At 37.6% G+C, this 27,480-nt stretch overlaps 1 long non-coding RNA gene across 5 annotated transcripts; it reads left to right on the top strand.

Annotated features, from left to right (window-relative positions):
- The first annotated feature begins 1,160 nt into the window (after window positions 1-1,160).
- LOC132626941 (uncharacterized) lies at window positions 1,161-7,321 on the top strand. Of its 5 annotated transcripts, none has more exons than XR_009577712.1 (3): window positions 1,823-2,095; window positions 3,264-3,502; window positions 4,124-7,321. It is a non-coding gene; the product is annotated as an uncharacterized LOC132626941 (long non-coding RNA). The 5 variants fall into 5 exon arrangements; XR_009577708.1 differs by having other exon boundaries at window positions 1,825-2,095; window positions 3,258-3,502; XR_009577709.1 differs by having other exon boundaries at window positions 1,827-2,095; window positions 3,258-3,397.
- The last annotated feature ends 20,159 nt before the right edge of the window (window positions 7,322-27,480 follow it).

Genomic DNA, 27,480 nt, shown 5'->3' with positions numbered 1-27,480 from the left:
TCGTGACAGAGCTTCAATGGCTGCCTAGGTTGTCTTCTAGTTACAACTTGCGAAATTTCAGTTATAATTTGTTATTAAGTAGAGAAATTTTTTAGATCTGAGTTCGGCTTTGAAACTCAAAATCTCAGATATGGTTTAATTTAAAGCTTCAACTCTTCAATTGAGCTTTTTAATCAATCAAATTGCAGCTCTAAGAAGCTTAAGCTGCAACTATGGAGATATACGTGCAAAAGTTGAAAGTAAGAGAAGAAGAAAAAAATAGTTAAAACCGTAGAGAGAGAAAGTAATTTAGCGATGAAGGGAAAAGATACGTTTAAATTTAATAGGCTATTCAAATGCATTGGTCTTAACTTTTGCCCCTCAAATTGGTGGTCTTTAATTTTTGTCCCTTTTAAACTTAATACCGTGAGGTTTGGGGTACGAATCCCGACTCAGTAACTAAAAAAAAAAAAGATAATTTCGCAAGGCAGAGTGTTGTAGCAAAGTTAGGCCGTTCGGGCCAAAATTAGGCCTTAAGGTAGAGTTTCCCGCAAAACTCTACCTGATCAGGCAGAGTTTGCAGTTAATTGGTAGAGTTTCAAACTTTGCCTGAGGCAGATTTCTGCCTTGCGAATCCAAGCTCTACCTTGCGATTTTTTTTTTTTAATTTTTGATTGAGCGGGGGTTCGAACCCAAAACCAAGGGGTTCTAGCGAAGAGAAAAAAAATTAAAGACCACCAATTTAATGGGCAAAAGTAAAGACCACCCCAAAACAAGGGCATTCGTGCGAATTGCCCTTAATTTACTCCCTCTGGATCAAAAAGAGTGTTGACTTAGTATTTTTTTTTTTGGGTAAAAAAGAGTGTCCACTTATCAAATTAAGAAAGAGTTAACCTTATCTTTTCATATTTGCCCAATTAAGTGATATGTGATCAAATCCAATACCTATTTAATTAGGGACAGTTTAATTAAATTACTTATTTTTTCTAGAAGTTAGTATTTTTTTTAAGGGGTGCGTAAATGATTAAGTGGACATTCTTTTTGATCCGGAGGAAGTATATGGTGTAGTTTAACTAGAGACATTATTTCTAGAAGCAAAATATTTGTGTGACCATAAAAATTTATCGTCAAAGGTTACAGTGCTAAGAATGGAAATTTGCAAGTAGTTGTACCAGGTGTCGAGGAGAGGAAATTTGATATGGATAAGAAGTCTACTGCTCAAAATTTCTTAAATGCTGCAAGGGATGGGGACTTGTCTCCTAAACAGGTGCAAAGTGAAAAAAACAAAAATAAAAATCATACAAGGAAGGGCAGTTGGGATGGTAAAATGATTGAAGAATTTGTCCCAAGGCAGCTATCAATGAGACACGCAAAGAAGACTATGACAGCTTCTACCACTTCAACAAAATCTAAGAAGAAATGATAAAGTTTCAAGACCTTTTGGAAAGGCATGAAGAACAAGACCAAAGTGAAAAATTCAATGAATATAGAAGATTTTACAAGCTTAAAGATTAAGGATACAATGTTTATTCTTGGATTATTTTCTCATTATTTTAGCATTATCATGTGTAATATTATTACAGAGTATGTTATAAACTCTGTGATAATCATAGTTTATTTGATCATTTCTAGTTTATATTTCTTACATTCCGGTTAGTATAGAGATTTTTTGCCTTAATGGGATTAATAAGATAAGGTCTAATCCCCTTAATTGCACTTTACCTTTGAGGCTTTTTGCTTTTTAGAAAATTAATAAAACTAGCTCTAGGCCTGAAAAGCCCAGTGGACTTTGCAAAAAAAACAAAAAAAAATTGTTTGGAAACTTTTAAAAATATTATTCTTTTACAACAGAGATGTGCCATTTGAAGGGCGTACTGCTACGTCCAACACATTTTCGTGTTCACACTCGACAGTGATATTAGACCTTTTAAGTCTGTGTTCACACTTGACAGTGATGAGGTCTACAAACAATAAGACCTAAGTCTCCGTTCCCACTATTTTGTTTTTCCGCGACATGTTCCCCACCATCATATAAATCTAAAGAATTCTGTAACTTGGATTATTGTTCTTCCATTTTATGAGCAAGTCTTCCCTTGGAAAGTCAATTCCCCTAGAGGTAATCTCGTCTTTGAATACTTTTTCTGTTACCATCCTTCTCCTAATTTTATAATCTTTGAAGGATTAAAATCTATTCAAAACTGTGTTGTTTTCTCATGAATCTCTTGTGTATAATTTATATCCTGGAGCTTTTTCTGCTGATATAAATGGGATGTTCGTTGTCTTTGCTATAGCTTTTTTTTCTTTACATCCCATGCTTTTCTTTTAGTACAAGTTTTAGTTTTCTTTAAACCTTAAGCTCATATTTAAGTATCTTGCATTTTACGAGTATAAACGATGCAATAGTATTAAAGTTATTATGTGATGTAAATCAAATACAATTAAAAAAGGGAAAATAACGGTCTATGGCATTTTGGGTAAAGTATTTACCCGAAATGACCATATTTTATTTATTTTTAACATTTTGTTGCCTTCATCCCAGTTTTTTTAAAAAATAATTACCCGAGATAGCCGCCCTCCCCCCCCCCCCCCCCCCCCCCCGCCCCCAAAAAAAAAAAAAAAAAAAAAATCAAACTCCAAGATGCTATTTTTCCTTCCAAAATCTCTTTCTAATGTTGGTGTTTTTTTTAAGGGTAAAGGGTGTATAAAACACATACATTATGTTACACTTTTAACACTGTATAAACACTGCATAACACTGTAGAAGTATATATAAACAACTCTTATACGTTATTATACATTTTTATACAAGGTTTATACATTGTCTACAGTAGGTGTATAAAGTTGTATATTGTTGTATAAAGTTGTACATTGTTGTATAATGCTGTATATACAAGCTGCGGCCATAATTTGTTGGGTCGTAGGTTTGTAATTTAAAAATATGGCTACGCAAATGTAATTTTGTGTGCTAAATTGTACATTAGTGAAATTCCCCCATTAAAAAAATCACAATTTCTTTAAGAACTATTATCAATCTACACATTTTTCCTTCCTATAAATAAGTAATTAATAGAGTTTATCAGGCACTATAATTTACATAATAAACTCCTTCGACAAAATTACTTTCACTTAGCAAAATAAAAAAAGTCTGATGACATGTTACTGGAGTTAATCTCAATCTTCATATTTCTATAGATGAATATAACTTTTATCATTCATTTGTTGGAGAATTTTGAGGATTAATAATCCTAATTAGGGAATTTGACACATAATTTGAGTAGGAACAGTTATGCGAGTCCCGAGCATTGAGCATTAGGTGAGGTGTGTTTAGAGCGCAACATCAGATGCTTGGGGAGTAAGCCTCACAAATTAAAGGCCCACATATGAGCTTCAAGGCATTTTACAAGTGCCCCGGCCAGGGGTGAGTCCCAAAAAAACCTTTAGACGCTGCCAGTATCTTTGTTGCTCAACTACTACAGAGAATTGTATGATTCAGTTTTATGTGAAAGAGCCTCACATATATAAGGTGCCTTTTTACATTGGTGCCATTATATAAATGTATCAAAATTATATTGGTATAACAGACTGCAGGTCTCCGGTTCGAGTATGGGTGACGCCATTTCATCTGTTTCCTTATCAAGAAAATAAAAAAATTAATATATCAAAATAAAGCCTTAGAAAAGAATATCAAGCATCACCAGTGGACAAGTGAGGATGGCTCAGTGGTTAAGCACCTCCACCTACGACCGATAGGTCCTGGGTTCGAGTCACACTGGAGGGGAAGTGTGGAAACACTATAAATCCTCCTAAATGGGTGGGAAAAAAAAAAAAAAGCATCACCAGTGAACGATTCTTGTCTACATTGATATAGATATCAGAACTAGATGTCGAGGAATGAGGGGGAGCCTTGCAGCAACGGTGAAGTTGTCTCCATGTGACCAATCGGTCACGGGTTCGAGCCGTGGAAGCAACCACTAATGCTTGCATTAGGGTAAGGTGTATACATCACACCCCTTGTGGTGCGGCCCTCCCCTGGACCCTGCTAATGCGGGATGCTTTGTGCACCGCGCTGCCCTTTTAACAAAATGTCGAGGCATCAATGTTTGCTGTCAAATTCACTTCCCTTTAACATAGATCAAATTTGCAGGAGTCAAATTGCAAGGATTTGAGAATCTCTTCAACTTGTCCAAGAATAAATGCCATGTTTTGGGTGCACTCTCTAAGATAGTTGGTATGTATTTATCTTAATGACATTTCCTATATTTATTTAACGATCAATAAATCTCTCTGCAGTCATCTTACTTAGATGCTTGAATAATTCTGGAGTCATGCTTCTCACAACGACCATTATAGTGCTATCCGATGCATGGAATTAACAACTATAGCTTAGATAGACCACTGAAGACGATCCTTTTCGTATTATTGACTCTAAGGATTGTGTTGATGCCTGAGAATACGCTCTGATCTCTGACTTTTAGATTGTAATACGTTGAGCTTTAACTACTTAGTGACTGGAACTAGTTGGATGGTTTGCACCATCTGTGGCAGAAACTGAACCCTGATGCCCTAAGGTTCATTGTCTTTGCTGTCTGAGTTTTGCTGTAACTATTATCTGACTCTTTTTTAATCTCACAAGTCCTTTTATGCTTCTTCAAAGTGATAATAAAAGAGTTCACATTCTATATTAGTTGAAGGAACTGAATCCCTAGTTTGGTCCGAGTTGTTACTACCTAATAGGAGGGCAAGCTTTTTTACTTCATGTTTGCTAATACTACATCACTTGATTCCTGCTATTATCTAGTGTTTTGCCAACAGAGATAGATAGTATTATCTCAAGCCTCAAGTGTTCGCATTACATTCTCCTTGTGCTTTCATTTTTCACGCTAATACATAAATGTATCAAAACAAACTGTAGCTTTAGGAGAGAAGTTCAAGCATCAGCACTGAAAGGTGCCTGTCTACATTATATTTCCTTGATAAAAGTAACAATTTTACTGATACAAGGGGGTGAAAGAGCCATGAGGTGCGTGTTGACAGCGATGCCAATACATAAATAAAAGGAAAGGTGCATGTGTACATTGATAGAGATATCAGATCTAGCATGAAAGGTATCACTGTCTAGTTGTCAAATTCACTTCTCTCTAACACGCGTCATTTGCACAGTAGTCAAACTGTGGGAGTTTCAGAATCTCTTCAACTTGTCCAAGAATACATGCCATGTCTTGGATACACTGTGTGTCATCTGAGGTAGTTGATATGCACTTTATCTTTATGGCATGTCCTATATTAGTTAAGCAATCTATAAATTTCTCTGCAATCCTCCTCCTCAGGTGTTTGAACAATTCTGTGGCATTCTTCTCATCACAACCATTACATTGCTGCATTACGACATTTTTGCTGATTTGATACATCGACTCAGCAACTATGGCTTTGACAGGCCACTGGAAACATTCACCTTTAAGAGTTCCATTCATCTTAAAGTCCTCAAGGATCTTAGTTGCCTTCTCATGAAGTTCTTTTAGAGTCTCACTTAATGTCCTTTCACCTCTAACCATTTCCCCAAGGTCTTCATCTAGCCACCTGCAGCAGAGGTAGACATCCGACCATGTTGCCTCTGCTGCCTCTCTTACTTTCTTCAGATTTTCTTTGGTATCCAAGGTTTCTTCAACAAGTCTGACATACTTGAGACCTTCACCAACACTGCACAGCAAGCCTTCTATCATTTCGTGAGGTATGTTGGGTAGTGCAATGGCAATGCTTGTTAATGTCACAACAGGCATCCCCCAACAATTTGGCAGGTCTTGAGTTGGAAACTTGTGGTGGCCACAGAAATCAGGATTTGTATCCTGAAAAAGCTCTAGTAGATGTTCCAGTTTCTGTTTCTTTGCCTTCTGAACAAATTTATCTGTGACATCTCCCCTTCTTGCCATGTACAATGGAAGTTCATCCTCACCTTCAAGATGCAAAACGTAAGGGATGACATCTTCAGCTGTACTTTGCTTTGGCTCATAGCTAGTAGATGCTGCTCTATCTTCTCTAGCATTTTTTTTGTGTTTTTGGACCAACTCCTTGGAAAAATTGAGGCCTGATAAAAGCAGATTAATGAAGACAACTGAAACAAACTGTGTTAATTTGCTCAGTTTCACAATTACAATTTGACCTTTCATAAGATAAACTATACTGAAATTATGCATCCTATAGACTAGCTTTCTGCACTTATGACCCTTGATGTTTGATCCCCAAGGGCTATTCTTCCACTCAACAAGTTTCGCAAGCCAGTAATCCTCTACTTTGAACAAAGTTCTATTTATCTCCTGCCCATGTGAACACTTGATTTTTGCAGCTGTGAACCATCTGCCAAGCGGAGCTATTGTACCTATTAGTACAGCTGTCGTCTGAATCCGTGCAATTAGACATGTTGCTATCCCATAGTCTGACCCAGGAATGTCAGGATAATGGGAAAAGTACTTTATCCGGACAGTTGCTCCTGCGAGTATGAGACCATTGAGACTACATATTGCACAAACAGCAAAGGTGTTTGCTGATCGTGCCACCACAAATTGAGGGTTGCTACTTTCTGACAAGATATAACTTTTCCTGACAAGTTTTTTCAATTCCTCGATGGCAGCCGGCTCAAAACACTCGGCAGCAATCAACTCATGTTTTTCTAGGTACTGTTGTTCTAAGTTTTTCTTTGTGGTTGATACAGCCAAAGCAGAGGAACACAACACTAGCAACAAAACGAACATACAGAACATGATTGCTATATGCTCAACCTGAGGGGAGAAGATGACTTGCGTGCCTAATTCAATTGAAACATTTTCAAGAAGGCTCATTACAAGTGCACCCAGGGCTGTCATGTTGATGATAATGTCTCTATCATCCATGAGAGCCAAAGAAGGCATGAAATTTGCCATGGCTGTGGAAACCAGGGCAATACTGCTTAGTTTTGCAAGTTGATCCGGTTTACCAGGCATGGGGTCATTGAGATCCATCGGTAGCTTCACCACAATGCCTAGCAGTGCAAGTGTTACAGCATTCATTGAGAAAAATTTACATGGAAACCATCCTCTTTTACTTCTGATGCCAAGGATGATATCAGTAGCCATTGCAAGTAAGCAGATTACAGATACCAGCGTTACATACAGGCCAATCCATGGCATTGGTTCATTATATTTGTTGACATCCCCCATCTGTGCCTATATATATTTTCTGTTGTTTCCCAGTAATGATGGAGTTTGTGAGATGAGTGGCTCTAGTGTCTAGTGTACAGCAAGCTAACAAAAATGCCATAACCTAATCAAGCTATGAAGAAAAAAAATGAATAGCAGAGTTGCTGAAGAAACTTTCTGTGAATTGCCTGGAATATTTGTATTTTGGCAGTGGTAGTGGGGATGGGGATGGGGAAGCTAACAGTTGCAAGAAGTTTGAGTCTAGTAAATGGTATTTTTTCCACGAAAATGAGTACCATCACCCCCACACAGATAAATAAATTTTAAAAAAAGAATTTTGAGACTAGGAAGTGACCAAGAAAAAGAATAGAAAGAATAGAGAAGACCAAAACCAAGTGGAAACTTTAAATTTTCTTTCAAATATGTTAAATATGAATTGCACCATTGATTAATGAAGAATGAGTAACCACCAAGGTTGTGTGGGGATAGATTGGATCTATCTTTCCTTAACCAGAGGTCTCGAGGTCGGGTGACAAGAATGAACATTATTTTGGTAGGAAGCGTTTCCCTACTAATGAGCCTTGCTACGCAAAGTTAAATTAGTCAGAACATGTTTTGGATATCAAATTGTTTCAAGAAAAATGTTATATTAGTTATGCCTCATATTAGAAAAAAAGGAAAAAAAAAAGTATACATATGAAAAATAGCAAACGGTGTAAAGCTGCCACTTCATTTGTACATATATATATATAACACATTTATTACTTAAAATATGGTAGTTTTTATATTTCTCATCTCAATTCATTATTGAATTATAATAAGTTAGTATAATTTAGCGTAAACATTAAAAACAACCCCAATTCAGGAGCTGTGATGACACTCAAAAACACTAACACATACGCAAACTAACCCAAATAGAAGAACCAACGCAATCCAAAACAAATAGAATCTCATCATGTCCATAAAACCAGAATCTAATACAAAGCAAAAGATAATAAACGATCTCGGTTCACTTTTACTTGTCCACTATTTCTTTTATAGATTTTCATTTTTATTTGTCAATTTTCACCTATCAAGGTAAGATTAAAAAAAAATAAAAAAAAATCCTGTTTTACCCTTAGCATTTATTACTCATTTCAAATCATTTTCCCAACTCCAATACAATTATACACTATTTAATAGGGGTATGGTGGCAAAATACCTATCTTAATCATTATTTCTTAAACAGTGTGAAAAGTCAAAACGTGACAAGTAAAAGTGAACGGAGGGAGTATATAACATCATCCATATTTCAGTACTAGTCAAGCCGCATCTAGTATAAACTGAATACAAGTGTCTAGGGATGCAACCCGAAAATGAAGCACAAGAATAGAATAAACTACATAGCATTGTGCCATACATGTTGGCACAGCTTATCCATTATGATCATTTGCCTTCCCCGGCCTTCTAGTTTGTTGAGTACCCTTAGCATAGTTACCTATATTTTCAGCAACATATTTCTTTTAGAGTTAAAATCAGGTGGATAGCCAACAAGTTTGTAGCAACTCTCTCTAGTATACAATGACTTGAAATTGCAATAGTCAAAGTGCAAATTATTCTTCCTAGGTCTATACTGGTCACTGGATTAGGACCTCATTTGCTGCTGAAGAGTGTGATCATAGAGTATGCCTTATTTATAGATGGAGTGGAACTCATCATTAAAATTTGATTGCTGGACTCAGAATATGTTTCATTTAGCAACATTAAGAATTGTAATAGCTTTTGATACTAAAAGTGTTCAACATATTTCTTCGATTCATCACACCACATTCAGGACAAGGCATAAGAGCATCAAACTCTGCCCATAATTCTCTCATTTTAGAAAAAATAGCTAGATACAGAGGAAATTTCCTCTGTTAAAGTGGCTGTTTCCTTATGCAGATAAAAGATACGAGATCCATTAACCTTGTCGAATATCTCTTTAGATCTGGTCATATTTTGTGACGACTCGTGGCATAGATAATTCCACAAGTAAATCAGTACTCACAAAGTTCATAATCCATGATAACATTATTGTACTATATTTTTTCCACAAATCAGGCAGTTAAGTATCAAACTTCTCCTTAGGATATCTTCCATCAACGAATCCTATTTTGCTTTTGCCAAGTAAACTAATTCGCATAGAACTACTCCATAGGACATAATTTTTCAGGTCTAGTAAGTTTAATTGAAATCACAAAGCCATTTGAAGTATCGCATGGTTTAATCAATCGCTCAATGCCAAAGATGGTTTAATTCGATTCACAAGATATGAAGTTGAATCGAAGCAACTCTGTAGAATCGAACTCGATTTGGAGAATGAAGACCCAAAGACAACTGATACCATGATAAAGTTAAGAATTTTCATCATGCAAACATGAAGCTTTAGGAATGAAATGAGACAGGGAGGAATTAAGGAGAAAAGTATTGATTCTGTCACTCAGCAACCTTATGAAAAATGAGTAAAACTAGCTAGGCAATTTATACATGTAGATTATCTCCAACTAATCAAACAACTCGAACTAACTAACCTCTGCTAACCAAAATTAGTTAGTTAAGTACAACTGTATATAACTATATATATACAACTAACTGCCTAAGCAGTTTGTTGCTTCACAGTTGATCCACTAACTTCAACACTTCTCTTATAAGACAAGACAAGAAACAAAGAAGAAAGTAAGCAAAAAATGTAAACCACTCGCCGTGTTAAAAATTAGGCACGGTTAATACTTCAGAGAGTTCAAAAAACGTGCACAAGATATGTATAAAACTTTTACATCATCGGATTAAGTTAATCTACCATAGCATGTAATTCTTTGTAGCAAATTTGATCAGGTAACCTGTAGAATATACTCACTATGTTCCAATGTGATAAAAATTTCCTTTTTAGTTTTTACGAAAAAGACGACACATTTCTATATTTAAAAAAAAATAACTTTAAACTTTTCATGTTACCCTCCTCTGATTTAGTCATAGAAATATTTATAGCTTATGTTAGCCCACAAGTTTGAGAACTCTCTCTTTCTTTTTTGCTTAAACTCTATTTTCAGTCAAACAACATCACGTAGAATACGACAAAGCAAGTTATAACTTGCGCCTATCAAATTGCAGAAAAAGGGACGGAGGGATTTCAACTTGTCTTTGTATATAATTTTAAATTCTGTTTTAAAATAGAATACTACTTGACATTATAGAAATGAAATTGATGTCGTTAATAAGCAAAAAATCTTAGATGGTTCCTGGCAAATACTCATGTATATTCTACGTTTTAATAACAAGAAAACTAGATTCCTGGAAATTTACTAAGACTAACTACCGTGGATGCTAGAGAGGGTTTGGTGAGATAAGAGAAAAATGGTAGTATTAGCTAGTTGGATTTATTAAGCTATGCAAAGTGTTAAAAAAAAAAAAAAAAAAAAAAAAAAAAGGACAAAGGGCAGATCAGGAGAAATTGTAATGAAGTTATGTATATCAATATTAAATATGACTTCCGATTACGCGAGAAATCTCGAAAACCTCTCCAAAAATTACCCAAAACTGAGGCCAAATGCTCCCAAAATCGAATTATGAACAATGAGTTCGAAATAAGGAATAAAAAACAAATCTGTCCAGGCATTTTCACAGAGGGACAAGTCATCGCATGTGCGACGTCGCACCTGCAGAAAATCCCACGCAGGTGAAGAGCACCTCTTGCCGGCCCAACATCGGAGGTGATAAGCACATTCCGCAGGAGCGGAACCCCAGATGCGAGAAAATCTCTGCAGGCGCGGAAGTCTATACTCCTTCGGGCTCCGTAGAAGCGAACTTTCCTCCGCAGGAGTGCAAACATAGCTGCTGGTGTGATTGCACCAGTACCAGCTGAAGAACGACTCTTAAATAGCCAAAAACATGGAATTAACCTCCGGTACTCACCCGGAATTCTCTGAACACAAATCAAATATGCATATCCATCATAAAGCATGCTATGAGCCTGCTAGAACACTCAAAACAATGATCTGGGGTCGTCTTTACCCTATAGTTGGCCATGTTCAACTCAAATCCTCAACTTTAATAGAATTTCCACCAATCATCAGCACATTTTCAATCAGAGGGATCTCAATTTGAGACAACACATATGGTTAGAGATGCTTAAGGATTATGACACGACTATTTTTTAATCACTTAGGCAAGACCAATGTCATGGCAGATGCCTTGAGCTGAAAGGCGGTGAGTATGGGTGGCCTAACATCGTTGCAGGCTGGGGAGTGACCTTTGGCTATGGATGTTCAGTCTTTGGCTAATAGCATGGTTAGACTTGATATGTCAGAACCTAGTAAGTTTTTGGCTTGTGTGGGGGCACGGTCTTCTTTATTGGAGCATATTAGAGCCCAACAGGTTGAGGATGCAAAGTTCTACAAAATGCGAGACAAGGTATTAAAAAGGAAAAGAAAGAGAGGTAATTCTTAATAATGAGGGGTTTTGAGGATCAAGGGTCGCATTGGTTCCCCAGGTAGGTGATTTGACCAGATTAATCATGGATGAGGCTCACAGTTCGAGGTATTCTATTCATTCAGGAGCTACAAAATGTGTCGGGATTTGAAGTAACATTATCGGTAGCGCAGTATGAAGAGGGACATTTCGGGATTCGTATCTCGGTGCTTGAATTGTCAACAAGTAAAGTATGGGCATCAAAAGCTGGATGAAATTACTCAGTGGATGCCTATATTTGAGTGAAAATGGGAGCAGATTGCTATGAATTTCATGGTAGGGTTACCTCGTACTTTGAGGAATTTTGATGCTATTTGGGTCATTATGGACCGTTTGACTAAGTCGGTTCATTTTGTACCAGTTCAGACTACCTACAATTCAGAGAAGTTGGCTAGAATCTACATCCGAGAGATAGTTTGTTTGCATGGTGTACCTATTTATATCATTTCGGATTGAGACACTCAGTTTATATCCCATTTTCGGTGAATCCATGCAGAAGGAGCTGGGTACACGAGTGGAGCTTAGTACAACATTTCACCCTCAGATTGATGGTCAGTCTGAGTGTACTATTTAGGTCCTTAAGGATATATTGGGGGCCAGTGTGACTGATTTTGGCGGTCATTGGGATCAGTTCTTGCCTTTGGTTGAGTATGTGTACGATAACAGTTACCATTCAAGCATTGCGATGGCACCATTCGAGGCTTGTGTCGTTCTTTAGTTAGTTGGTTATTTGATGCATTTGAGGTGAGGTCTTGGGGTACAGACTTGTTAGGGGATTCATTGGACAAGGTCAAGTTGATTCAGGAAAAACTTCTTATAGCTCAGAGTAGGCAAAAGAGTTATGCGGATCGGAAGGTTCGTTACTTGGAGTTCATGGTGGCGAGCGAGTTTTATTAAAGGTTTCACCCATGAAGGGTGTGATGAGGTTTGGGAAGAAGGACAAGTTGAGCCCTAGGTACATTGGTCCATTTGAGATCATTGAGCATATTGGTGAGGTACCTTATGAGTTGGCTTTACCTCCTGGTTTGTCGAGCGTTCACCTTGGGTTTCATATTTCCACGCTCAAGAAGTATCATTCTGATAGTTCTCATATGATTCAGTGGGATTCAGTGTTGCTTGATCAGAATTTGACTTTCAAAGAAGAGCCAGTTGCCATTTTGGATAGACAAGTCTGGAAGTTGAGGTCCAAGGAGATTGCTTCATTAAAAGTTCAGTGGAGGCATCGTCCGGTCGAGGAGACTACTTAGGAGACTGAGTCAAATATGCGAATAAGATATCCCCAGCTTTTTAGTGATTCAGGTATTTCCCTTTTCTTTCGTATTCGAGGACGAAAATGTGTGTAAGTGGTGGATGATTTTGACTATTTTATCCCTGTTGACCCTACCCCTAGCTTCCTTATGGTATGTTTGACTTGTAGGGATGGTGGCGCGATTCCGAAGCATTCAAATGAGATTTGGGTAAGAAAATGGGAATTTTGGAAGTTCATAAGTGTTTGGTTGGCCAAGGTCAAAATCAGGGGTAAATGAGTCTTTGTGGAGATCTCATTGATTCTATTAGGTCTAAAATATCGATTATGACTTGGTTGAGTAGTTGGTTCGGTTCCCGAGGGGCTCGGGGACATTTTCATCTTTTGGTTGAAAATTTAATTTCATGAGTTTTGGATTTGACCTCGGTAAATACCGGGTCAAGATGACCTCTTTTAGAAATTTTGAGGGCACGAGTGAGTTCGTAGCGTGTTTTAGAATTGGTTTGGATATTTGGTTCATGTCCAGGAAGTATCGAATGAGTTTCAGGTGTTGGGTTGAAGTTTGGGACTAGGCAGATTTTTCTGGTTTTCTGGTACACCGCACCTACAGATAAGGGTCAGCATCGGCGGAGTTGGGGGAAAGGTCGGGGTCCGCACCTGCGTGGCTTGGCTCGTAGATGCGCGACTGCTCCTGCGGGGTTTTATCCACATCCACGGAGATGGTTCAATTAAGTAGACCTCGCTGGAATGAGGAGAAAAACGCAGAAACGGGACCACTTCTATGGAAATTTAGCCGCTTCTGTGAGGATCGCTCAGCAAATTAGATATTTGTTTCCCTAATTCGAGTTTGGTTCACTCATTCACATATTTGGAACTTGGGAGCTCAGTTTAAGGTGATTTTGAGAGATTTTGCAAGATTCATCTATTAGGTAAGTTTCTAATCTTTGTATTTCAATTACATAATGAATTATTAAGAGTTTTCATGCTAGAGATCATGATTTAAGGTTGGGGATTTGGGGGTTTATGAACCCTAGGGTTAAGATAAGAATTTCTTCAATTGAGTATGAAATCGATGTTGGATTTTATTGATTTTTGGGATATAGACTCAATAGATGTTGGGTAAACTAATTTGGGGTTGAATTTCATATTTTTCCCCCTGTGGCTCGCAATCCTATTTATTGGCGACTTTTGGATTTCAGAACTAAAGTATAGCTTTATGGGTATCTTCGGATTCGTATGACTTCATAGAATAATAATTTGACCCTATTGAACCCGATTTTGCATCGAAATTGTGGTTTTGACTTTCAGGGTGTGGAATGGGGGGTTTTTGGGTTGATTTTCCAAACCCAAATCTTTATATGGAAATATGAGTATCGATTGACTCGTACTCTTACATGTAATACGTGTTTGAACGGATTGAGATCGTTCCGAGGCCCTACGAAAATGCAAGGCCTTGCTATGATTGCCAGACCCCTATTTCAGGCATGTTGAGACTTTGAACCTTAACTTAAGCATCAAGGTTGGTTTAATTGGAATAATAAAAGGGGGCAATGGGGTAACTAAAGGGGGTCTCGATACTTGTGATTGACAAGTACTTGTATCAGGCATCAGTGCCATGATAAGTGTAACAACCCGTCTGGTCGTTTTAGGCATTTTACCTTTTTTTATCCGTGTTGACCCTTCTCCCGACTTTGTTAGATTGGCTTTGACTCATCGGGATGGATAGCGCGATTCCCGAGGTGATGGGATTGGGTTGAGGAGTTTAGAAGCCCTTAAGTTGAATAAGCGAAAAATGTGTTGACCGATAGTTGACTTTTAGTTATTTTTTTCTTTTTGGGATTTTCGTCATTTCGATTATGTCCGGTTGGTCGATTATGACTTGGTACGATGATTCGTTCGGTTCCCGAGGCACTTGGGGGTATTTTGGGCCTTTGGTTGGAAATTTTGTTTTGAGCGTTTGAGGCTGACTAGGTCAAGATAACCTGTTTTGGGAATTCTAAGTGTGTGAGTGAGTTCGTAGTGTCATTTATACTTTGGTTTATGTCCAGGAGGTTTTGGGTGAGTTTCGGGCATCCATTCTGGTGTCCAGTTCTGTCATCCTTCTTCGCATTCGCGGTGACGTGTTCGTGTGGGTCACTTCGCGTTCACGAAGAGGAGCGCGGTTGGGCCAGCCTAGTCGTCAAGCCTAGCATTGGCAAAACCGATATCGCAATCGTGAAGGCCAAATATTTTGGGCCGGCTCGCACGTGATCGTGATCGCGATAGGTGGACCGCGATCGCGATGAAGGAATCACTGAAACATTGATTTAAGTTAAAAATTCGTAGGGGAACTGCATTTCCTAATATTTTAAGTTCCAAAGCTCGGTTTGGGGAGATTCTAAGCTCCAAGGTCAAGATTATTCATTGGGGTAAGATTATAGCTTCCATTTTGACTTTACTACACCATACCATCTTCAATTTTCCTTTCTAACCCATGAACCCACTTAGTAATTAAGGATTTCCATGAATTGGGGGTTTTAGCTTAATAATGAAATTGAAGGTCAAATGGTAGTTCGTTTCTCATGAGATTCGGGTTATGAATTATCTAAAGTATGGGTAACCTAATTTTATTTTCAAATTCCAGTTTTGCCCTTGGGGATTGGAATTAATTATTGTGGGTTCATTTTTGGGTTTCCATTAATGTATAGAAATATGGGTATTGATGGATTTGTAAGACCGCATAAGTTACTAATTTGATCATGATAAGTCCAATTTCTTGATAGATCATCGTTTGGCTTTCAGGGATGGGATTTGGGCTTTTGGGTTGACTTTTCACCCGAATCCTTTTGCGAATATTTGAACATCCTTGTGATTATATATTAATTTAGAAATTGGTAATTTGTTTGACTTTGACTGTTCGGAGGCGATTCGTAAAGAAAAGGATTAAGTTGGATAGTTCGTGGCACCTACTCGGCATTGAGGTAAGTTGCGGCTTACCTTATGGTTAGACTTCGATTAGTGAAGCATATGTAGAAGTAGTAACTGACGGCGAAAGCATGATAGGCCTTCAGGCATGGTGTGGAGGTGAAATTCAATTAGGTTGGTTCTGTCAGCTGTTATGTGGACTATGTTAGCCATATTTGATGTCTACGTGTAATTCTTGATTCGGATTCTCATACATCATTGTAGTTGGTAAAACTATGAGGAAAAGATAATGCTTGGAAATGATGTGTTAAATGATTTGTCATTACAGTTACTTACCTCCTGCACCCTTGGTATTTGACATTATGATATTTGCTTGCACATTCATTCATACATATGTTCTGTTGATGCTTTTATCGCGGATCATATATTGATTGTAAACGCCTGATAGGAATTATTTTGGGTGGATGATATATTGATTGTGAATGCCCAGTGGGAACTATCCCAGGTGGATGATATATTGAGTTGTGAACGCCCGATGGGAACTATTTCGGGTGGATGATATATTGAGTTGTTAACGCCTGATGGGAACTATTTCGGGTGGATGATATATTGAGTTGTTAACGCCTGATAGGAACTATTCCGGGTAGATGATATATTGAGTTGTGAATGCTTGATGGGAACTATTCCGGGTGAATGATATATAATCATTGCATTGCATCGCATCGCATATCATTACATTTCATCCCACATCATTATATGCCACCTTTATTATTTTCTTTGGTATTGATTGTTGAACTGTCGCTGTGATGAAAATCCAATTATTGACTTGACAATATTGTGGTTTAGTGACTCCACCTAGGCTTATGACTTGGACCTTTGAGATTCCTTGTGACTATTATTTGGTGGATGCTCCTTGATTATTTTTGCTATGTGTTGATAGCTTGTCTGTCTACCTTTTCGTTCCTATCTTTTATATACGTAAACTAATTGTTGTCGGCCTATGATACCTACTAGTACCAGTGTTGTACTGATACTGCTCTTGTTGTACTCTTTCTTTGAGTGCAGAGCTTGTTACAGGATCCACATCTCAGCCTCGTGGGTGACCTCGAGGCCTATTGCCAAGAGATTTCAAGGTGAGCATTGCCAGATTTGCAGCCCGGAATCCCCTCCCTTGTGTAACGGTTCGCTTTTTAAGCTGAAGTTAAGGCATAAAAGGTTACTACGAACTCTTTGGTGCTCTTTCGGACTTTGTTTTAAAAGAGTCGCCACCTACTTTTTAGGAAAATACCGTGAAAAAAACCTTCGTAATCCAAAGTTCTAGGTAAGGGTGTTGATGATCCCTTGGGGAAGGTGTTAGGCACCCCAGTATTAAGGATCCATACTATATAGTTGACCTTCAAATTCCAAAGTATGAGTATTTGCCTGAACTGCCTATTTTGTGTTTATTACCGCATTTAAAGAAATTGTCATTTTTATAAATTGCATATAAATAGTCTCCTTTCATATATATAAAAAGTATATTTTTTTTCATGAAGCGGAAAGTGAAATTCTTTGTCACGACCCAAACCGATGAGCCGTGACGAGGGGTCTGACCTCTAGCGACCAAACACCCCTATACTCGTATCTGAAATATACTGAACATCAAAGGCCCATGAATGGCACAACTAATCTCATAAAAAGGAAACATCAGAACTCTGTACAATCTGCATACATATATATGTAATCATGCGGAAGAATAGTGCAAGCCAACTAGACTGCTACATATACTGTACACAAAAGAATAGAAGCCGACAAGGCTACATCGTCTGACTAATACATATAACTGTCTACAGACCTCTACTAGAATAAAAGCTGTAGAAAGGACGGGACATGGCCCCGTCATACCCATATGCATACACATCTCAAAAGGGGCATACCAAAACTGACTGTAACTCCGGATCGAATGGAGCGTACTGACCACTGCTAAATCTAGAGGTCCTACTGAGCTGGACCACCTGTCTGTCTCCCTGTACCTGCGGGCATGAACGCAGGCCCCCGAGCAACGGGGAGTCAGTACGGATAATGTACTGAGCATGTCAAACATAAGAGCAACATCATATATATATACACATGGGAATCATGAATAAGATCTAAACTCATAAGCTGAAATGACTGACTGCATGTACTTGTATGAACTAGTATCTGTATGAATCTGTATATCTAACAATGCCTCTATGGGCGCATAATACGCATGCTCATACCTATCAATGAAGGTCATGCACCTATATATAGGTGCGTATATAACGCCTGATATATGCGTGTATATAACACCTGTTTCTTTTCTCATATCGTATCGGCCTCTCTGCGGCCATCATCATATACATTGCTGCGATACTTGCAGCCTGATTCTCATATCATCATATTAGTACACCAGCTGATCAGGTGGTAATGCGTATATAACGCCTTCTGGTCACGGGTCAACACACACACACACACACACACACACACACACACACACACATATATATATATATATATATATATATATATAAGTGAATGTAATGCATGAATAACTGTATACATAAAACTGGACCCATGAACAGAAGGAAAAATCGTAAAGGGGTACATGAACATCAAAGACTGTAATACTCCTAATACTTCTAAGAGTAGAGTAATGTGGACTCGCTTACTCACTTATTGGATCGTATCATAGGATCATGCCAAAAGAAGAAAAGGGTAGCTTAACATACCTCGACGTATATCAAATCGACCAACTCCTACTTCTCGACTTGTAAATCTACAATTAAGACAACATAGACCTTCATTAGACTAGATGCTTCACTTGCTAACCCCCTTTTGATGCATAGAGGGCTTAACGAATCATGAACAACATTTCTCTCATAAGCTTAACAACACTTCAACTTCTCATTCGATCCCACATCAACTACAATACTCACATCAACAATGACAACACACACACACACACACACACACATATATATATATATATATATATATATATATATATATATATATAGATACATACATACATATATATATATATATATCAAAATATACGTAAACTCATTTTCAATCATCTCTTAAAACAACCCTATATCACTACATTGCTCTTCATCAACTTAACACTTTCACAATTACCTTCTCTTCACTTAGAATCACTAAAACTCTTGATACTCAACTTAAATACAAAGGTAGAAATCATTTACATACCTTGAGGGGTCAAGAATCACTCCAACTTCAACTCCCTAAACTCCACTCTTGAAGAAACCCTAGAAGCAACCTTTCTTCTTCACCATCTCAGGTTACGGGGTTTGGGTCTCGTCAAATCTTCACTAATATGATGGAAAATATTGGAAGAGAATATTTTAGGGTTTTCTGATTTTTGTAAAGAGGAAAATGTGAAATGAAGTCGTGACCCACATATTTATACTTGGAAGCCAAAAGTCTATAGCGGTCCGGTTCGACAAGCGGGTCGACGGCTCGTCGACGTGTCGACAGTCCGTCGACCTGCGCCTGCAGAATGCATGGCTGCGGAACCCTGTCGACGCCACACAACGACGGCCCGTCGATAGGTTCGATGACCTGTCGATCTTGACTGGCGTCCTGCAGGTTTTTCTTATTCAGTTCAGGTCACATTGATTCGATTCGTTCAACTTCTAATCCTGTAAATCACCAGGAATACCTGCTGGTACCATTTCACACGGGGTAAGACACTTTCTATCTCCAAAACTTGGGCTCGGGTCTCGATTCCCAAGGCATACCCAACTAGAAAATCATAAGTTCTACCACTACGAAAGCGAGGGGTGTAACATTCTTGATTTCTTATAGTGTTAAATTTATGTTATACTTATACTTTGGCTCGTGTCCATCCATTTTAGTACATTCAGTCTTACCCGGAACTTTATATTACAATTGATTTTTAAGTTATGAAAGAGCGTTTTTGTATGTTCAAAGGTGTATATCTTGACTGTATATACTCGTTTTTATGACCTTTTCCTTGGCCCAAAACTGCAATCATAGGAAAAACCTTGGTTCCGTTTTAATTTTTAGAGAAAAAAGAGTTTTATATATATTCCTTTTACCTAATTCTGGTCCATGCTAGTTTTTTTTTAATTTTTAATTTTTAATTTTTAAAGGTTTGAGCATGGAATTGGTCCACTTTTTCTTATAATTTAAAAATAATACAAAGTTGATTTTTGATTAGGGATTACTCGTGGGCTGAGGCCAAAAAATTTGTTGCAATGTGGTTGTAGAAAATCTTTTGTACAAACTTTAAGAAAGACCAATTTTTAAAAAAAGGATTTGTAATTTTATTAAGTTTCTAAAATGCTTTTGTTGTCCACAATTGCTTTTACCCGATTGGAGTTTAAAACATCAAGTTCTATATAAAAAGAGTTTCACAAAATCTCATTTTTATACTTAACCTCAAAAACTATTGAATTTGTTCGGGGTTTAGGAAATTCGTTAAGGACCTAAAGTCATCTAAATGGTATAAGCACCGTTGTCCTAAGACGGCTAATTCTAACCATAACATTTTCCACTATAATATGAGTTTGATACAAATTACAAGTACATCAAAAGCTTTAAAAAAATAATGCAAATAAAGTGGAATAAAATAAGACTGACTAGGGGCATACAAAGCCCCTAGTTTAGCCATTTTAACCCATGGCTAGGCCTTCTACGCGCCTTGCTATTCGTTTTGCCTTTGCGGACTCAATTTTTTAATTAATTTTCTACTAGGCCTTTTGCCCAAGAGGTAGGCTTTGGGTGGACCCGAGTGGCCATGCGAGTGAGTGGGGGGGGGGGGGGGGGAGGGGGGAAGGGACCCAGTTAATTTATAAACACTGAACTTATCACTAAAATAGTAAAACAATACGTAGTATAAAAACATGAAAAGTACTCATATTATTCTATACTTACTCCGTTTCTCCTTGAATGGATTTGCCTTGGTTGGAGATTTTGCAATGGCATGGGGACTGAGTCCTTGCCTTATATTCTTGATGTTGCACAAGTTCCAAGGGGCTTCTAAGAAACTCAGGCATGGCTAACACCAAGAAGGCTTGGACGACCCCGAACTACCATAATTTATCCTCAACCAGTGCATTCCAAGCAAGAGGAAAAGAGAGTATAGAACTTGGGAGTGACAACAGATTTCAAGAAAAATTCATAAACAAACAACAGCTGAGTGCCATACTATAAAGGGAGACATTTACATCAAACATAGCAGATATCATCACCTAAGTGAGACTAGATAATCAGCAAATATAGAAGTAATGAAGAGGGGGGGGGGGGGGGGGGGAATTCAATTTCATGACTGGATGATGACAAGGATAATGCACACAACTGCCTTAGAAAGAGCACAGGTAATGATTGATCAAACCATGGACTTGTTAAGATAGTCCTAGAAACAAAAGAAATAAACTGGAACACTTCAGCCATATCAAAGCAAAATACAGGAGGGTTTGTGGCCAAATATAAGCTTGTCTCTTTTCAGACAATCACTTGGCCTAGACTCCTCATAAATAAATAAAAAGAGGTTCCAAATTCCCATGTACAGATAACCTATCCTACTTATTTGTTAAGGCTCAAAACCACTGCCCAGAGGAAACAAAGCCTGGTTACACTTAGTTCAAGTGATGGCATTCACCCTATGTCAACTAAGCTCAAGATTGCACATAACCAAATTCAAAAGCAAGCACAGTATCCTTAGAAAAAGGGGACCTAGGAAGACCCCACAGAGTGCCAAGGCTCATGGCCATGTTTAAAACTTTTAGAATATACATTCAAAACTGGCATCCTTTACAACTTACTCCTCTTTATTAACTTCAACACACCACAAAATGATACATAAATCAAGACCCTTGATTAATAGACAAGTGAACTTTGAAAAAACTTTGTTAAAGAGAGGGAAATCTCAATGGACAAGTCAACCAAGTAGCCTGTCAATAGTTTTGATTCCTAAAAAAAAAAAAGCATTCCCCCAACATATTTTAAACTACTCCAAGACCTCTTCCCAAAGTACAGAAGGGGAGGAAGAGAAAGGCAAGAAATGAATTACAGCATGACCACAGTTTTGGCAAACAAGGAGACAAAACATCACATAGAGGACAAGTCTAAACTAAAAACCAGGTGGAAGATCTCAGACATCAGTCATGGATGAACAAGTTAGGAAAAGATGGATAAAGTCACATGTCCAATAATGAAAGCAAGATAACACATGATACGCTCAAATTACACCTATTAGTGGCGTAAAGCGGACGTTGTCAAATATAGTTACCCAAATAAGGTTGGGGTCGAATCCCACAGGGAATATGGATAGAAAAGGATACTAATTGGATGTGATACTAGTCTTTAAAAGCTTTAATTCTATTCTGAATAGTTTGAAATAATTGTTTTGTAATATAAACTAGCACTATGACTTGAAATGCAATTAATGCGAGAGAGAGAGACTAAGGTTGTGTTCCCCATTTTGATTAGATATTATGCTTCAGGTTTCAATATGATATACTTCTAATAGTTGTTCTAAGGATTTGCACTTGATCTCTTAAAGACTTCCTAATGTTTCCCACTAGTTAGGCCGTATTTTCCCTTTATGATTTTACTAAATACAAAAGAGTTGATATTGAAGAACGATCAATAATGTCAGTTAAACTTGTTCTTATCCCTAAGTTAGTCTATTAACCGAGGGTTAACGCCCTGAGTTATTGTTATTCAATCCTACCAACGCTAACTCACTTTCCCAAGAAAAGTTAGAATAATGGCTTAGCCTAATACTTGCAATCATTACCCAACACTAAAACACAAAGATTGAACAAACACCAACAACCATTATGCATATATAAATAGTAGAAACCCATTCACATAATACCCTTCATAGGGTCCACAACCTTAGTATTAGAATTAGCTACTCATACTTTTGTTCAACACGGAAAGCTTAAAGATGACATAATGTAACTTAAAATGGAAATAAAAGTGAACTAAGGATGAAGTTGAGGCCTTAAATGCTCCAACAACTTCACAAATATCAAAGGCTAAGAGTTAATGCTCTATAATGAATGAATAATGGCTAAAAAACTTAAAAGAAACTATTTATAGTACCCAAAATGCGCCACAGTTCTGGACAAAAACACCCTTTGTGGCATCGTTACGTGTTACGGTCCGTCCTTTGTCAGCTTGATATTAGGTCAACCGTTACAGCTTCCTTGGACGGACCATAACTGTATCTCCCAGCGAATCTCAGCCTCCATTCTTCAGTGGATTTCATCTTGACATGCATTACGCCCCACGTTACGCCCTATAACGATGTATTACAGACTGTCCTTCTGAGTGGTAATGTTGACAATCCTTCAGCGTGTTATTGGAAGTTCCTCTCAGGTTACGGTCCATGTTACAGTCCGTAACACGAGTTACAGACCGTCCTTCTGGGCCGTAACGTTGACAATCCTTTTGCATGTTACTGTAATTTCCTCTCAGGTTAAGGATCACGTTACGGCCCGTAACACGAGTTATGGACCGTCCTTTAGCTCCAAAGTTGTTTGTTTCTTCATTTTCGTTCCTTAGTCAACCAACCCTACAAAACATCAAAATAACATAAGAAACGATATAAAAACATTTAAAATAAGTAAAACTTATAGTAAAAAGACATCAAATGTGCCGTAATTTCATGGCACATCAGCACATAACACACTTGATCCTCAATCTGTTCATAGAGGAAGTTATACCCACATAATACACTCACCAGCCCCACTTTCTTACACACCCTAGGTTTGGACAATAAGACTCAAGGCAAGTAGATCCCCAGATAAAAAAAAAGACACTTAGAGGTCATTCATGGACACGCATTTAGGAACCAATGGCAGAAATCTTACATTGCCTAAACTTTCCTACATTAACAGCAATTTGTTTTGATTTTTAGGTATACCCTCCTCTCCCTGTTAGACATGACTATACTGTTCTCCCCTATCTGAGACCTTTGTGAGTCCCAGGATTATGAGGGGAAGGTCCAAGAGATGAAAGAAAATGTTTCAGGCCCTTGAAAGGGAAACAGGATAGGGTGGGTTCATTATCTCCCCATCTCCTTTTCCTGAGTCTCCTTTCAGCAAAAAGAGATCCTGGGTCCCACTGGTCACTACCTCAAGTTCATGCCCAGGCTCACCTTTTTCCTCTCCTTAAACCCTTTCCCCCATCTTATTGCCTCACCCTAATCATCCAGTGACAGCACTAGAGGTCCCAGGTTGATTCACAACCATCCAACCTTGTCATAACTTCCTTTGACAGAATCATGAAACTATGGTCCAGCCTTAAAGACTCTTTGTGACCTAAATCAGTTCTCAGTATTAGGAACAAGCCCCTCATAAACATATACCAAACAATAGCAAACTAATTGATTCATGAATACTATGTTCAGGCTTTAGAGACCTTTTATTACCAAATTCAAATGTGAATACTGGGAACAAACACTTTATAGACATATAACAGACAACAACAAACTAGCTAATTTATGTGGACTAGGTCCAGCTTAAAAAAAAATTCACTACCAAATTCCCTTATGGGTACTGCAGATAGGCACATCATGAACATATAGCAAATAACAGCAAGTTAGTTCTCCCTAAAAACTTCAAACTAAAACCAAGATCATAAAAGGGTCTTTGTCCTTAACCACACTGTAGTTTCAAAGGAAAGAGTACACATTTTCTTTTCCATCAGGATCAGATCACACAAATAAACAATCAACGGAGTTCAAACACTATCATTTTAGCCTCATCACCACTCTTTTTTAAAGGAACTCATCTCTCAACATCAAAGGGGAACACAATAGTATCCAGAAAAGACCACACAAGGAAAAGTTAAGCAAGATTTGTAACAAAGATCCCATCATCCTTTCTTCTTTTATCCTTCATCCTTACCTATTATTGTAACTAGATGACAAGTTCTCAAAAAGAAAGTTTTTCCTGCACACAGAAATGACCAATAGGCCACACACACATGCATACACTCCTTGCCAAACTACCAACCTTTGAATCCCCTTTTTAATGCCCCTTTTTATCAGAATGGACATATTTCATTTGCTAGGTGAGAGCAGACATAACAACTACCTCTTAATCAACCTATTAGACTAGATGATTTGCCCATCTTTTATCACACATAGACCATCTTATAACTACTCTAAACCTAGTTTATTAAAGCAACATTCGAACCTTTTATACTCAAACGCATCACAACCATACACTCCATATGTGCTACTCAGAAGTAGTTTAACAAATTCCCACACTTACCACAAACAGGACAATCAAGACAAAGGCAGAGCCAAGTGAAATACTTTGGCCAAGTTAAGACCCTTCCCCTCCCCAAGATCACTTTTAAGACCTTTGTTTCAATTATACATTATTGTGACCCCAAAATGTCAAGTTTTATCAAGTAAGAAAGATTTAGGTGAGACAACACGAATCAAGCCAAACAAGTTGCCAAATGAAACAAGTAGGATTCCATAAAGAGCACACAGTACATTTTCACTTTTTAGAATCAAAATAACATTAGTGGAGAGACATGATCTGGCCGGGTCCAGCACATGACAAACTTTAACTCTCAAACAAACAATATATTCAAGAAAAAAACAAGGTGATGACCAGACTAGGTCCAATTCTTATTAGACTTTCAATCTTTCTAACAAGTACATGATCAGATGGGACAACAATAACCAGGCTAAAGTTCTACATAACAAACCTTTAAAATAATAAGACTTTAACTTTTCCATGACACATGTGATCAGGCAGGATAGGCCATTATCAAGCTAGATTCAAGACATCAAACTCCCAACTAACACATAACCACATAGGATAAGTAATGACCAGAATTGATTAAGCATAACAAGCCTTTAACATAACAAGACTTCAACCTTCCCATGACACATATGATCAAGCAGGGCAAACTATGATCAAGCTAGGTTCAAGACTTCAACTCCCCACCAACACATAACTACATAGGACAAGCAATGGCCAGATTAGGCAACTTACTTCAGATAGATCTATTGACCCATCTCTTAATTATCCTTCAGACCAAGACAACATCCAAGTGATCAATAACAAGACATAAGGCAAATCAAGTCATTCAAAAGAGCTTGTGACTTCAAACTAAACCCCTCATGACCCAACCTTATCACATTGGACACATGGGACTAGACCACTTATGGTTTCAACAGACCTATTTTTGACTCTGATAAAAAATCATCAGGCTAACATATCAACTTAGACTACATCCCAGACCCTCACATAGGGATTTGATGGTGTTTAGACAATCACGATAGAGCAGAAAATACAAAAAAAGACATCACAATTCAAATAAAACTCCTCAAACTCAAAACCATAGTCTAAACCACACTTAATATATCTTTGGTCACAACTAAATAAACCATGGGGGTAGACAGGAAAGCTAAATGGAAATCTAAGTCAAGCAAGTTCATTAACTTAATGTTGTGGTTTAGATTATATGTAAAGAAATAAGGGAACAACTAGTCACAAAGCATGGACAGAGGTCGTGGATAAAAGGTTGAGTCAAAACAACCTATCAACTTGAAACAACTCTATAGTCCACATGAAGCTCCTTAAGTAAGCATAGTGCAGACATAATTAAAAAGGAATCAGAACTAGCATATCAGGTTTGAGCTTTGTTCTAAACTACAAACAATTATATTAACCAGGCATAGTATGGACATAAACTGAAAAAAGAAAGAGAATAGACCAACATATTGACTCAAACATCTATCCTAACCCCCCACCCCCACCCCACCCCAACCCCCAACACACCTTAACTAGGTATTGTGTAGACAAAATCAAGATAAAAGATGACAAGATAATACACTAACTTAAGTCCCATCACAAGCCACACAGTCATACCACCTAAGCATAACACAAACAAGATCTACGTATAAAAAGCAATAAAACAACTTAAACTTTACCACAAAACCCCAGCAATCTTATTAAATAAACACAATATGAATAGAGTCTAAGTATGAAGGCAATGGACAGAAATACCAATTTAAACCACACATAACCTTATTGGCTGAGCACAACATAAGCAGAGTCTAAGTATGAAGACAATGGACAAAATACTAACTTAAACCATATCATAAAACTAACACAATCTCATTAAATAAACACAACATGAACAAAGTCTATGTATGAAGGCAATTAACTAGAAATACTAACTTAAATCACACATAATCTTATTGACTAAACATGACATAAATCTAAACATAAAGCATTAAATTGAAGCATTAACTTAAACTTCATCATAAAACCACACAAAATCTTACTAACTATGACATAACATAAATGTAAAGCATCAAACTAAAAGGTATTTACCTTTTGTGAGTGTAACCGGGGTCAAGCGATGGATTTTGGAGGCCTTTGTGCTCCAATGCCAAACTCAAGCCACCACGACACCACACAAACAAATAAAAGGCAAATTTTAGAACCAATGAAAACAAACTGAAACCCTTAGGTTTTTTAAAACTAAGATTTTTAGACTTATGGAACCTTAAGGCTAAAAGTATAAGTCCCGCACGTAACCAACACACGGTCCAGATCTAAGGTAAAAATTAAATCAATGATTCAAATACTTCAAGACTAGTAATGATGATGGAAATACATATAAATTTTGGGGGGGGGGGGGGGGGGGGAGTCTGTACCTTTAAGGGCC

This window comes from Lycium barbarum, chromosome 2, assembly GCF_019175385.1.
Source record: "Lycium barbarum isolate Lr01 chromosome 2, ASM1917538v2, whole genome shotgun sequence".
Taxonomy (NCBI): Eukaryota; Viridiplantae; Streptophyta; class Magnoliopsida; order Solanales; family Solanaceae; genus Lycium; species Lycium barbarum.
This window is presented reverse-complemented; position numbering and strand designations above follow the sequence as displayed.